Source organism: Cupressus sempervirens, chromosome 6 (assembly GCF_028749045.1).
Source record: "Cupressus sempervirens isolate cs-2001-9-10 chromosome 6, ASM2874904v1, whole genome shotgun sequence".
NCBI classification, from domain to species: Eukaryota; Viridiplantae; Streptophyta; class Pinopsida; order Cupressales; family Cupressaceae; genus Cupressus; species Cupressus sempervirens.
In genome coordinates, this window is record NC_143123.1 from 95,285,515 (window position 1) to 95,301,758 (window position 16,244).

Sequence of the window (16,244 nt, forward strand, 5' to 3'; positions counted from 1 at the left end):
TGATTCCCGTCGTTAAGCATGTGCAAAATGACAACTCAACAAGTATCTTTAGGATGGGCCTTGTGGTCCTGGTTATGGGAACCCAATGTTGTTCTATTTTTGGAATTTAGTATTGAGCTAGCACTTTTTGTTGTTGTTTGCCAACTTTGGGGTCACTGAATCAGATCCATACTATATCAAAATCTTATTGTTTTGTGTATGACTTGAATATTCCATCGGACCCATTTACTAGGCCATCTTGGGTATTGTAGTTTCCTCCAATAATCTCAATGGGAATGTCTAGTTTTAGGATAATTTGAGTTGGTAGTGTTGTTTCACGGTTGTATAGTCGTGTTGATGAATAACTGTCATCTTCAACATCTGTTGCATCTAATATTATGTGGGTGCCTAGAATTGTAGAGAAAATATTGTTGTTGTGTGTATCAACATTGTTTCTTCTATAAAAAAGGTAGGGAGATGTTGGGTCAAATGGTGGTGGCTTTAAACAATTGTAATTGATGTATTCTACATCTTTGAGTGTTTGTAAACCTAGTCGTATTCTATTGAGTATTGAGACACAATTTTCATCTTTTTGTCACATTGTTGTGGTTAATGAGTAACACTTGACATTGTCTTTCTAGAAATTGTAAGGCATTAACTCTATGATATTTTATTTGTTGTCAAAGACAAGAGCATCTAGTATAGGTAGGCCTGGTATAGGTCACCATAGAAGATTGTGTCAAGGTTCCCAAAGTATGTAGTAGACAATTGTTTAATATCTCGTAATCATTTGTTAATGTATTGTAGAAATGTAGAGCCCACTAATGAAATTTCATCTATAATAAGTACATGTAGTTGAGTATAGTTCTTTGACATTAAGTCCATAATTTCTATGCTAAGTGGGACAAATTCAGATTTGTTGAAAGATATGTGGAAGGCTGAATGTAGTGTTGTTCCTCTAATGTTATATGATGCTTTGCCTGTGTATGCAGTTTTTAGTCCTTTTGGTTTCTCTAGATCATTGTCTATATAATTATTATATAGACATATTAGAGCTTTATAAATAGCTTTTGTAGTAAACGTCTTTCTTGTTCTGGCCCCTTTTGTTAGGAACAAATGCAATGGAGTCTTTAAATATTTCTTTTTTTTCATAATAACATCCTTGACAATTGCTTGTTGTTCTTTATTTAACATTGTTCTCAATTTGTAGTACTCATTATTATCTATTATTTGTGAGCATTGAGCAACTTCAAATGTATTTTGAGATATGTTTCGTAGGGTTGTATAGAATGTGGTTTGCATATCTTCCTGTATATTATAATGGTCTTCTTGTTCACCTAATTTGTCTATAGAGCATGTATTTTTAATGTTACCTTAATTTTCAATTAGTTCATTGATAGCTTTATCAATGTTGCCCCATGTAGAGTCTGTATTATAACATAAATTTGCTTGATTCATTTGGGTAGTATTTTCTTGGTGGAAGTATGCCTTTTCCCAAGACTAAAAATTATACTTCAATGTGTCTTCACTTAGTGTGAATGACATGTACAATAGCAATTGTTCTCTTAAATTATTTTTTGTGTCGATGTATTTGTTGAAGTTAATAAATCATATAACTCTTGGTCTATTGTTGAACTGAAGTTTTCTTCTATCTTTTTTGTATTTTGCCAAAAGAAATGTTAGGCATATGTGTGCAATAGTGTGAGGGTGTTTCCGGTAGTAATCAATTATAGATTTGCACACGATATTTTTAGAATCATCAGATTCTTTGTATTAAGGCTTTCAAAAGTTTCAATATGAAGGTACGATTGTTGTTTGATCTTGTGTTGATAAAAATACACTTTCTAGAGCTATAATTTAGAGGGAGTGATAGAGCAAGATGTGTTTCTTGTTGAGAGGAAATTTGCTGTAAGTTTAGTAAAACATTTCTAAGCCTTAAAATCATTTCAATGCATCAATATTGTCTTGTTGGTGGTCTTTACAGATTTTAATTAATGCAGTTGTCATTGTTTTATCAACTTTTGTCATGTATGAGTTGGAATACATAGCTGTTGCATATGCATTGAGGACAAATTATTTGTATTTGCTTTCCGTACTTGGGGTATTTTTTTGGTGAAACTATTGTTCCATATGTGGGAAGGATTTTGTTGAAGGTAAATAGTTGGTCAGTTGATTGTTGATCTTAGGGCCATTATATATTCGTCCTCATTGATTGACATGTCATGCAAGAAATTTTGGAACGTATACGTAGTGTTGTAACTTTCTTTTTGGATCTTTGTAAGAATGTTTTTTGCAATTGAAGGTGTGGTTTTATTTGTTTCAAGTAGTGGCTCAAGTATTGTAGTCTTCCTTATTGGTAGAATTGGGAAATTGAATCTACATTGTATTTTTCTTTATTTTTTGCATTGTTTTATATGATGGTGCTTATGCAATATAGCTATATGTGGTTCTAAATCTTCTGTGGCACATGTGATATAGGTGTCTACAAAATTTACAATGCTTGTATTGGTTTATTTTCCATAGATCGGTGCACCTTTTACCCATATGAGAAAATGGTCATGTTCATTTCCATGATTTTGGAATTCAGTTATAGAGAAATAGCCTATGGCATTTCCAAAAATGAAGTTGTCTATAAATATCAATTTTTTGAGTGCATTTTTCCTATGTCTATAGTATCGAGCACAAATTATCAGGTATGTTTTAATTAGTCTATGTATCACTTTGATTTTCGTTATTAATATTTTTTTTTGTTGATGAATGGTAAGAGTTATGAAATTCTTCAAGCATGGTCTTGAGAGGTAGCCAATTTTGTTTAGCACTAGTGAATGTGAGGAAAAAGTTTGGTGGCCCCAATTATCGTTGATGCAGTGCGGTACGACTACGCAACAGAAGCACAAGAACAAGGAGAAATAATACAAGATCTGATACCAAATAATAATAATATATTCTTAAAATATAACTGATTACATGCAATGTGCTGGGTTGTAAGGCCTTCTTGGTTACGACCAAATACAAAACAAGTAACAGTTCTGCAAGATCCCACAAGATCCAATCTAAACCCTAGCTAGTCTAGATCTAGATCCCTCAAGATCTAATCTAAACCCTAGCTAGTCCAGATCCACACTCTGGTAGACACCTCTAAGGAAGATCTCAACTTGTGCTAGCAAGCCCACCAAGAAATCTCCTTATTTTCCAAGCCACAGCTACTAGCTCTGCTCCAACTTCATCCAAGATCTTGTTGTAAACTGCCTCACATTCGGCGCTCTGTTCACAGACTCAGGAAAACTCACTCTCCAACTACTTCCCAACCTCACTCCTCTTCTGAGTGAATGAATAATGCCTAAAGACTTCCCCACAACCCCTACTTATACCAATGTAAGGCACAAGTTGGCCCAAAACACAAATTAAATGCAAATACATAAATTAAATGCCAAAGTCGGCCTCCTACAACAATTAAATTCCCAAAATCAATGTCTTAATAAAATCATGATATCTCCTAGCTCCGAATGAATTAGAACTCGAGCTTAAAACCATAGGTAGAAGTCTAGGCCCTCTTCAATCTCTAAAAGTTTCATCCTTTAACTCATTGTGGAAAATTAGTTATACAACCTGAAATAGACACCAAATTCTCAGACCATGCCGAGCAACCAAAGACCATGCCGAGCTCCATAGACCATGCCGAGTTCCAAAGACCATGCCGAGAAACCAAGGACCATGTCGAGCTCCCAAGACCATGCCAAGCTACATAGACCATGTTGAGTTTCCTAGACCATGCCAAGCTCCATAGACCATGCCGAGCTCCCTAGACCATGTTGAGCTCCAAAGATCATGTCAAGTTCCCAAGACCATGCCAAGCTGCATAGACCATGTCGAGCTCCCTAGACCATGCCAAGCTCCAATCCTTCTTTGACCGAGTACTAGTCCAAACACCCTCCAAAGCAACTACTAAGCCTCCTCCCATGAACTCCAAAGTAGTCACCAAGTAAATGCAAGATGCTCCTGCATCAGTCGTATCATTGTGAATATGTTTTTTTATTGTTGTGTGTAGTAAGGAGATATTCACATTTTTTGAAGTCAACATAGCTAATATTTGATTTGAGTATTTTCTCTAGATTTGGTTTATGTTTGACATCTTTTGCTAATAAGTTCCTTTTAATTGTCCTTTTTGTATTCTTATCCACATTGTTGATAGCACTTGTTGAACAAGAATCTTTATTGTTTTGAAAAATAAGTTTTTTGTATGATATGTGAAACTTCTATTTGAATTTAATAATTCCCATTGCATAATTTTTTCGTAGCTATAGTTGTTTCTAATATCCTCATTGTGTGGTCTGTCAAAAAATAGTGTTGAAAAATTCATTTCTTCTGCATATTTGTCTTTAAATATTCTAATGGGGTACCAATCTTGTGTAGGTGAAATCTCTATTAGTTTGTCTTGCATGTTGTAAATGTTGATTGATTTAGTGAATCCATGGACTAGAGTCTCACATGGTTCATGTTCATTGTCAATTTCAGAGTCTACTATGCTTGTGATAATTTCTGGGTTTTCTTCAATGTTGTTGGTTTTAAGAGCTTGTTCCAATTTTCATTTAGTTGCACATTTTGCATTTTGTATAAGGTTGTAGTTGTTAATTATGTACGTGCTTACACAATCAGAGTTGGACATACCATGCCTTTTTGGAAGGCATTTATGTATTCTATATGTCTTTTGAGGGACACAACAATTGTTGTTGTATTATTAGTTGATAAAGGCAAATCTCTTTGTACAATTTTTGTGTCGACTGGGACATTAATAATTGAACCTCTCAAGCCCACATGTGATTTCTTGTATCCAAGCTCCCATATTTGTGCAAATGCAATTCATAGAAAAACTAGACGCTCTTTTAATTGTGTTAATTATTGTACATATTGTAACACATTGTTCATTCTGATATTATGTCGTGTTGCATATTTAGGAAGAGTAGAATGCTTTAATTCAATATGACAATTTTGACAAATTGAATTTGTTAGTAGATTATCAAATGATTTGATTAATTTGTGATAGGTTTGTTTTTGTTTATTTCTGAATTCTCTAATGTCTTTCTTGAAACACAGTAGTTGACAAACAAAACATGTATAGTTTGGTGTATCTTTAATTGTTTCTTCGAATACTTGTATTGGCAATAATGTTTGTTTAGATTTTTTAGGTACACATTATTTTTGTTTTAACATGGAAGAGGTTTTCATGTGGTTTGATTGGAAAATTTGTTGTTTTGTCATTATATTTCGGCATATAGAGTCAATGGAATCAAGTTCATAATTCCCTCATATTTTTTAATTTAGGTGATGAAGAGATGTATGTTTGCTTGGTTTTCTTTTTTGGGCCATGTTAATTTGAGTTATGATTTTATCAGTGCTCTGTGAATTTGGTTGAATTGTCATTGTTGCATCTTGTGTGTTTGATTTAAGATCCATTGTTTCCTTAAGCCACTGGGTGTTTTGTTTGACATCATCTATTGGCAATTGCATGAGAGGTTCGAAAAGTCTAGACAGTGGATTAAGATCATGGAACAATAATGAGTATGATTCTGTATTCAAATGTTTGTTGAAATGCAAGTAATTTTTCCCTTTTGTTGATGAACAAATAGATATTTGAATATTCAACCACTTTGATTGCCAATGTATACAAAATACATCTCCCCAAAGTCCAATTTCTGTATTTGGTGGTGTTGGTTTTGCAAACAATTGCATTCTTTGTAAATATGTTTCAACATCATTGACTTTGTGCAACTCATATAGAGTTTGTGGATCCAATTCATGGTTGTAGGACTCAATGGCTTCTAGTTCATGTCTTTCTAGACATGCCAAGAAATAGTGAATAGTGCCTTTGTGCAATTGTATCGATGTATATGTATTGTTTAACAAGAATTCTAGGGAGTCAAAAATGTAATCCCCTACATTATATTTGAATGTGTGTAATCTATAAAGTTATTCTTTCCTAAACTTATTTTATCAATGTTACAATCTGAAATTTGTCTACTATTTTCATAGTTCTTAAAGTCTACAATTTTTGTTTTTTTTTTTTTCATTTTTTATTTATGGGTTGTGGTGATACTAGAATAGAATGTGATCTAGTTCCGTATATCCTAAATTGAATAATACCAATAGAATATGTGTGTTTCATTTTTGGGGAAAAATTAACAATAAGATATTATACAATAAATTCAAACAATGACAATAAAATATATGTGAAACCAATAGTGTTGTAGTAATATAAGTAGTCAAAAGGAAAAATGCATTTTCTTTTTTGCGCAAAATCCAAAGCTATTGTACACAAAATTCGAACAATGCGAATAAAATATATGTCAGATCAATATTTTTGCAATAATATAAGTAGTTAGAAGGGAAAATATAGATTATTTTTTAGACAAAATCTAACAAAAAAGTAATTTCATTTGTGAAAAAATAGTAGGCATAAAATACATGAGCATATGGAATTCATACCTTAAGTGTCTTGTCTTCTTATTTGATTTGTTGGCTTTATTTTCTATATGTGCTTTATGAGAATTATCTATTTGAAGAGGTAGAGGAAGACTTAGGGCCAACCAACATACCTTTAAAAATTCACTTAGTGTTGTCAATAACCTGTCCCAAAATCCTCCAAGTTGCGGTGAATACAACATAAAGCAATACAATAAGATCTAATATTTGTCACACTCTTTACTAATAGTGGCATGTTGTGATGGTTAAGTTGTTGCATTGTTATCCTTGCCATCAAGGTTCAAATCTCATGGGGATGAGGTCCCTCATTTGTGGCCTCACTGGTTCATAGCTCCAGGTCAAAGTGTTTACCCCTCTTTAAAATATTCCATCGAACCCATTTACTAGGCCATCTTGGGTATTGTAGTTTCCTCCAATAATCTCAACGGGAATGTCTAGTTTTAGGATAATTTGAGTTGGTAGTGTTGTTGCATGGTTGTATAGTCATGTTGATGAATAACTATCATCTTCAACATCTGTTGCATCTAATATTATGTGGGTGCCTGGAATTGTAGAGAGAATATTGTTGTTGTGTGTATCAACATTGTTTCTTCCATAAAAAAGGTAGGGAGATGTTGGGTCAAATGGTGGTGGCTTTAAACAATTGTAATTGATGTATTCTACATCTTTGAGTGTTTGTAAACCTAGTCGTATTCTATTGAGTATTGAGACAAAATTTTCATCTTTTTGTCGCATTGTTGTGGTTAATGAGTAACACTTGACATTGTCTTTCTAGAAATTGTAAGGCATTAACTCTATGATATTTTATTTTTTGTCAAAGACAAGAGCATCTAGTATAGGGAGGGCCTAGTATAGGTCACCATAGAAGATTGTGTCAAGGTTCCCAAAGTATGTAGTAGACAATTGTTTAATATCCCGTAATCATTTGTCAATGTATTGTAGAAATGTAGAGCCCACTAATGAAATTTCATCTATGAGAAGTACATGTAGTTGAGTATAGTTCTTTGATATTGAGTCCATAATTTCTATGCTAAGTGGGACAAATTCAGATTTGTTGAAAGATATGTGGAAGGCTGAATGTAGTGTTGTTCCTCCAATGTTATATGATGCTTTGCCTATGTATGCAGTTTTTAGTCCTTTTGGTTTCTCTAGATCATTGTTTATATAATTATTATATAGACATATTAGAGCTTTATAAATAGCTTTTGTAGTAAACGTCTTTCTTGTTCCGGCCCCTTTTGTTAGGAACAAATGCAATGGAGTCTTTAAATATTTCATTTTTTTTCATAATAACATCCTTGACAATTGCTTGTTGTTCTTTATTTAGCATTGTTCTCAATTTGTAGTACTCATTATTATCTATTATTTGTGAGCATCAAGCAACTTCAAATGTATTTTGAGATATGTTCCATAGGGTTGTATAGAATGTGGTTTGCATATCTTCCTGTATATTATAATGGTCTTCTTGTTCACCTAATTTGTCTATAGAGCATGTATTTTTAATGTTACCTTAATTTTCAATTAGTTCATTGATAGCTTTATCAATGTTGCCCCATGTAGAGACTGTATTATAACATAAATTTGCTTGATTCATTTGGGTAGTATTTTCTTGGTGGAAGTATGCCTTTTCCCAAGACTGAAAATTATACTTCAATGTGTCTTCACTTAGTGTGAATGACATGTACAATAGTAATTGTTCTCTTAAATTATTTTTTGTGTCGATGTATTTGTTGAAGTTAATAAATCATATAACTCTTGGTCTATTGTTGAACTGAAGTTTTCTTCTATCTTTTTTGTATTTTGACAAAAAAATTGTGAGGCATATGTGTGCAATAGTGTGAGGGTGTTTCAGGTAGTAATCAATTATAGATTTGCACACGATATTTTTAGAATCACCAGATTCTTTGTTTAAGGCTTTCAAAAGTTTCAATATGAAGGTACGATTGTTGTTTGATCTTGTGTTGATAAAAATACACTTTCTAGAGCTATAATTTAGAGGGAGTGATAGAGCAAGATGCGTTTCTTGTTGAGAGGACATTTGCTATAAGTTTAGTAAAACATTTCCAAGCCTTAAAATCATTTCAATGCATCAATATTGTCTTGTTGGTGGTCTTTACAGATTTTAATTAATGCAGTTGTCATTGTTTTATCAACTTTTGTCATGTATGAGCTGGAATACATAGCTGTTGCATATGCATTGAGGACAAATTATTTGTATTTGCTTTCCGTACTTGGGGTATTTTTTTGGTGAAACTATTGTTCCATATGTGGGAAGGATTTTGTTGAAGGTAAATAGTTGGTCAGTTGATTGTTGATCTTAGGGCCATTATATATTCGTCCTCATTGATTGACATGTCATGCAAGAAATTTTGGAACGTATACGTAGTGTTGCAACTTTCTTTTTGGATCTTTGTAAGAATTTTTTTTGCAAGTGAAGGTGTGGTTTTATTTGTTTCAAGTAGTGGCTCAAGTATTGTAGTCTTCCTTATTGGTAGAATTGGGAAATTGAATCTACATTGTGTTTTTCTTTATTTTTTGCATTATTTTATATGATGGTGCTTATGCAATATAGCTATATGTGGTTCTAAATCTTCTGTGGCACATGTGATATAGGTCTCTACAAAATCTACAATGCTTGTATTGGTTTATTTTCCATAAATCGGTGCACCTTTTACCCATATAAGAAAATGGTCATGTTCATTTCCATGATTTTGGAATTCAGTTATAGAGACATAGTCTATGACATTTCCAAAAATGAAGTTGTCTATAAATATCAATTTTTTGAGCGCATTTTTCCTATGTCTATAGTATCGAGCACAAATTATCAGGTATGTTTTAATTAGTCTATGTATCACTTTGATTTTTGTTATTAATATATATTTTTTTGTTGATGAATGGTAAGAGTTATGAAATTCTTCAAGCATGGTCTTGAGAGGTAGCCAATTTTGTTCAGCACTAGTGAATGTGAGGAAAAAGGTTGGTGGCCCCAATTATCGTTGATGCAGTGCGGTACAACCACGCAACAGAAGCACAAGAACAAGGAGAAATAATGCAAGATCTGATACCAAATAATAATAATATATTCTTAAAATATAATTGATTACATGCAATTTGCTGGGTTGTAAGGCCTTCTCGGTTATGGCAAAATACAAAACAAGTAGCAGTTCTGCAAGATCCCTCAAGATCCAATCTAAACCCTAGCTAGTCCAGATCCACACTCTGGTAGAAACCTCCAAGGAAGATCTCAACTTGTGCTCGCAAGCCCACCAAGAAATCTCCTTATTTTCCAAGCCACAGCTACTAGCTCTGTTTCTAACTTCATCCAAGATCCTGTTGGAAACTGCCTCACATTCGGTGCTTTGTTCACAGACTCAAGAAAACTCACTCTCCAGCTACTTCCCACCCTCACTCCTCTTCTAAGTAAATGAATAATGCCTAAAGACTTCCCCACAACCCCTACTTATACCAATCTAAGCCACAAGTCGGCCCAAAACACAAATTAAATGCAAATACATAAATTAAATGCCAAAGTTGGCCTCCTACAACAATTAAATTTCCAAAATCAATGTCTTAGTAAAATCATGATATCTCCTAGCTCCGAATGAATTAGAACTCAAGCTTAAAACCATAGGTAGAAGTCTAGGCCCTCTTCAATCTCTAAAAGTTTCATCCTTTAACTCATTGTGCAAAATTAGTTATATATCCTGAAATAGACACCAAATTCTCAGACCATGCCGAGCAACCAAAGACCATGTCGAGCTTCGTAGACCATGCCGAGTTTCAAAGACCATGCTAAGCAACCAAGGACCATGCCAAGCTCCCAAGACCATGCCAAGCTACATAGACCATGTTGAGCTCCCTAGACCATGCCAAGCTCCATAGACCATGCCAAGCTCCCTAGACCATGCTGAGCTCCATAGATCATGTCGAGCTCCCAAGACCATGCCAAGCTGCATAGACCATGTCGAGCTCCCTAGACCATGCCGAGCTCCAATCCTTCTTTGACTGAGTACCAGTCCAAAAACCCTCCAAAGCAACTATTGAGCCTCCTCCCATGAACTCCAAAGTAGTCACCAAGTAAATGCAAGATGCTCCTGCATCAGTCGTATCATTATGAATATGTTTTTTTTTATTGTTGTGTGTAGTAAGGAGATATTCGCACTTTTTTGAAGTCGACATAGCTAATATTTGATTTGAGTATTTTCTCTAGATTTGGTTTATGTTTGACATCTTTTGCTAATAACTTCCTTTTAATTATCCTTTTTGTATTCTTATCCACATTGTTGATAACACTTGTTGAACAAGAATCTTTATTGTTTTGAAAAATAATTTTTTTGTATGATATGTGAAACTTCTATTTGAATTTAATAATTCCTATTGCATAATTTTTTCGTAGCTATAGTTGTTTATAATATCCTCGTTGTGTGGTCTGTCAAAAAATAGTGTTGGAAAATTCATTTCTTCTACATATTTGTCTTTAAATATTCCAATGGGGTACCAGTCTTGTGTAGGTGCAATCTCTATTAGTTTGTCTTGCATGTTGTAAATGTTGATTGATTTAGTGAATCCATGGACTAGAGTCTCACATGGTTCATGTTCATTGTCAATTTCAGAGTCTACTATGCTTGTAATAATTTCTGTGTTTTCTTCAATGTTGTTGGTTTTAAGAGCTTGTTCCAATTTTCATTTAGTTGCACATTTTGCATTTTGTATAAGGTTGTAGTTGTTAATTAGGTAAGTGCTTGCACAATCAGAGTTGGACATACCATGCCTTTTTGGAAGGCATTTATGTATTCTATATGTCTTTTGAGGGAGACAACAATTGTTGTTGTATTATTAGTTGATAAAGGCAAATCTCTTTGTACAATTTTTGTGCCGACTGGGACATTAATAATTGAACCTCTCAAGCCCACATGTGATTTCTTGTATCCAAGCTCCCATATTTGTGCAAATGCAATTCATAGAAAAACTAGACGCTCTTTTAATTCTGTTAATTATTGTACATATTGTAACACATTGTTCATTCTGATATTATGTCGTGTTGCATATTTAGGAAGAGTAGAATTCTTTAATTCAATATGACAATTTTGACAAATTGAATTTGTTAGTAGATTATCAAATGATTTGATTAATTTGTGATAGGTTTGTTTTTGTTTATTTCTGAATGCTCTAATTTCTTTCTTGAAACACAGTAGTTGACAAACAAAACATGTATACTTTGGTGTATCTTTAATTGTTTCTTCGAATACTTGTATTGGCAATAATGTTTGTTTAGATTTTTTAGGTACACATTATTTTTGTTTTAACATGGAAGAGGTTTTCATGTGGTTTGATTGGAAAATTTGTTGTTTTGTCACTATATTTCGGCATATAGAGTCAATGGAATCAAGTTCATAATTCCCTCATATTTTTTACTTTAGGTGATGAAGAGATGTATGTTTGCTTGGTTTTCTTTTTTGGGCCATGGTAATTTGAGTTATGATTTTATCAGTGCTCTGTGAATTTGGTTGAATTGTCATTGTTGCATCTTGTGTGTTTGATTTAAGATCCATTGTTTCCTTAAGCCATTGGGTGTTTTGTTTGACAACATCTATTGGCAATTGCATGAGAGGTTCGAAAAGTCCAAATAGTGGATTAAGATCATGGAACAATAATGAGTATGATTATGTATTCGAATGTTTGTTGAAATGCAAGCAATTTTTCCCTTTTGTTGATGAACAAATAGATATTTGCATATTCAACCACTTTGATAGCCAATGTATACAAAATACATCTCCCCAAAGTCCAATTTCTGTATTTGGTGGTGTTGGTTTTGCAGACAATTGCATTCTTTGTAAATATGTTTCAACATCATTGACTTTGTGCAACTCATATAGAGTTTGTGGATCCAATTCATGGTTGTAGGACTCAATGGCTTCTAGTTCATGTCTTTCTAGACATGCCAAGAAATAGTGAATAGTGCCTTTGTGCAATTGTATCGATGTATATGTATTGTTTAACAAGAATTCTAGGGAGTCAAAAATGTAATCCCCTACATTATATTTGAATGTGTGTAATCTATAAAGTCATTCTTTCCTAAAATTATGTTATCAATGTTACAATATGAAATTTGTCTACTATTTTCATAGTTCTCAAAGTCTACAATTTTTGTTTTTGTTTTTTTTTTTCCATTTTTTATTTATGGGTTGTGGTGATACTAGAATAGAATGTGATCTAGTTCTGTATATCCTAAATTGAATAATACCAATAGAATATGTGTGTTTCATTTTTGGGGAAAAATTAACAATAAGATATTATACAATAAATTCAAACAATGACAATAAAATATATGTGAAACCAATAGTGCTATAGTAATATAAGTAGTCAAAAGGAAAAATGCATTTTCTTTTTTGCACAAAATCCAAAGCTATTGTACACAAAATTTGAACAATGCGAATAAAATATATGTGAGATCAATATTTTTGCAATAATATAAGTAGTTAGAAGGGAAAATATAGATTATTTTTTAGACAAAATCTAACAAAAAAGTAATTTCATTTGTGAAAAAATAGTAGGCATAAAATACATGAGCATATGGAATTCATACCTTAAGTGTCTTGTCTTCTTATTTGATTTGTTGGCTTTATTTTCTATATGTGCTTTATGAGAATTATCTATTTGAAGAGGTAGAGGAAGACTTAGGGTCAGCCAACATACCTTTAAAAATTCACTTAGTGTTGCCAATAACCTGTCCCAAAATCCTCCAATTGCGGCGAATACAACATAAAGCAATACAATAAGATCTAATATTTGTCACACTCTTTACTAATAGTGGCATGTTGTGATGGTTAAGTTGTTGCATTGTTATCCTTGCCATCAAGGTTCAAATCTCATGGGGATGAGGTCCCTCGTTTGTGGCCTCACTGGTTCATAGCTCCAGGTCAAAGTGTTTACCCCTCTTTAAAAAAGAAGAAGAGAAACACATGTAAATAAATTAATCAATAGTTTTGACCATAGTGATTGGAGAAATTAGAATAAATTAAATCGAGAAGACATATTTGGTTAGAAAGCTTTGACTAAATATTAATTCTAAAGATTCTAGTTGGCAAAAACCATAAAGAAAACTAATTCTTTTATACATATTTATACCCTAAATAATTATGATTCAAAAATACATTAACAAATTCTAAAAAATGTAATACTTTATAAAAACTAAGTAGAGATTTTGTAATTGATTGAAAGAGTCACTGGATATTCAGTGAGCACTAATAATTAATCAATATTTTTATGATGCAATGCAATATTAAGTCGTCAGATCTATATGCCATAGTAAAAAATAATTAAAACTTACAACAGCTACACAAATGACCTGGATAAACTAAAAACCATGTCTGTTCTTCGAAGCGTGCATCAGATCCAGCATATATGACATGAAAAGTCTGGCAAACAAAACTTTAAATACCCTACTTTTATTATAAGAATATTTGTTGGCTTAAGTATAATGTGAGTAGTAATCAAAATATATTTTTCTCAGATTGTTGAAGGTATTTGTTCAAAATATCCATACATAGACTCTCTTGGGAACCAATTTACATAAGAACTTGGTTGCCAGAACTCTCTAGCCATAAAAGGGAGACAAATTCTGAGAGAAACATCAAATTATCATTGTGACTAAGATTTCTACCTTACATTATGATTCTATTAGTTTTTTCTCCTTGACTTTAATGTTTTCTTTGTGTGTAGGTTTATATTTCACATGAAACCAGAGGTATCTAGAGCTTAACCAAAACCCTTGGAATCACATTTTACATGTATAACCGTATTTTTTGAAGGCCCCAACTTTCCAAATAAATATAATAAATTTTTATGGCATAAAAATCAAGTGTTATAAAAAACTACTACCTGTGAAATTACAATAATTGTGGCCAATTATGTTTTAATATTTGTTTGTTTGATAATGAATATAAGTTGTCTAATATGACAAGGGCATACTTGTAAGTTAAAAGTAGTCTATTAGAATTACTTCTGAAATGAGAAGTCGTCTGTACAAATAGCTATAAATTTCAATTTTAGTTACATGCAAGGAATCAAATATTTAATGTGAAAGAGCTGAGTAATATGAACAAAAAATTTCTAACAAGTATGACTCCTTTTTATATTGACTAAATGAACAAAAGATTCTAGTGAAAGTTAATTATTGAAATAAATGGACTATAAAACATAGGTTTCAAAATGTGGTGAACAAAATTACAATTTACAACACCTTGAGTCAATGAGAGTAGGCATATTTAGTCATTAAAATGGTTGACTCGGTTGAAGTTCCATTCAAAAGTATTGTTGAATTTTAATAAATCTTCATTTTTTTTACAAATGAATGGTAATATTTGATAGGACAGTTAGTTGGAGATTGTCTAAAAAGTAGAAATATATCAATTAATTAATATAAACAATTCAATTTAAAATCTTAAGAAGAAAGTCTTGTAATAAAATAAAAGAATGGAAAATTAAAAGTTTCAAGCATTTGTTAGTTAAATATATCATGGTAATGGTGACCAATAATGAGAAATGGTTTATAAAATATGTTAGCTCAAATTTATCGCTATTTTAGTAACATGAGAAGCCTAAAATTAAAGAGAAAGTAAATCGGCGAGTGTCAAAAGCTAAGGGTTGCTAGGAAAAATTGAGAAGAATCATGTGTACGTTGTTTGGACAAATGACAATGTACAGCTGAATATGAACAATGGAGAAGACAGTTGTCCTGTTCTCTAAATGTGACCTGAAAACAAAGTAAACTTGATGAAATTCCATGATTTACTTGATTCTCTATCTTGGAAATCTTAGGGATATTGTGACTCATTTCTTGCACACTTGTGAAGATAAATGCAGTTACCTTGTATAATTTTGTCATTATCATTTAAGATAAGCTTATTTTCTCATTAAAGTTGATAAGTTTTTATAAGTGAGAGAAACTAGATGAAATCGGAATACTACATTGGGTAATCCTTGAAGCAAAGAATCTCTACTCTCTTTCTTTTCTTAGTAAATTGTTCTTTCTTTTCTTAGTAAATGGGGTGACCGTGAATCAAAATTTAAGGTCCTTATGCTTGAATTTAAATAATCCCGTCTTTCTTGAATGCTTGAGACATCATCATGTGTCAAGTAATATGGATTGCCACTTGCAAAGTAATGTAGATAACCACCTACAACAATAATATTTTTATTTAATCTCTTAGGTTATGCAACAACTTTATTAGGTGTGCTCATGTTGTATTAAACTAGAATCAAAAAGTACATATTTTTTCTAGCTAGTTCTCAATTTTAGCAAACTATCAACATACTTCCTAAATAAAAGTCTCCACATGGTATACATGCTATGCATGAGCACGGTAGCCAACAACTACTTTTGGTTCTCTCTTCGATTTGAATGTGTTGTTGCTCTCTGTTTTATTGATGTGTTTAGTTGTCATCAATTAAATGGTCAAATGTGTATGTAGTATATTTGTGAACCGTGAGGTGCAACTTCTCTGTTTTTCTATCATGCATACATGCTATGCATGAGCGCAGTAGCCAACAGCTACATTTGGTTCTCTTTGCAATTTGAATGAGTTGTTGCTATTTGTTTTACTGATGTGTTTACTTATCATAAATTAAATGGTCAAATGTGTATGTACTATATTTGTGAACCATGAGGTGCAACTTCTCTATTTTTCTTAGTTACATAGTCCGTTCACTTGACTCTCTTCACGACCTTTGTTGACATGCTGGGTTTGGAGCGCATTGATGCCCTGGTGGAACTCCACAATTTG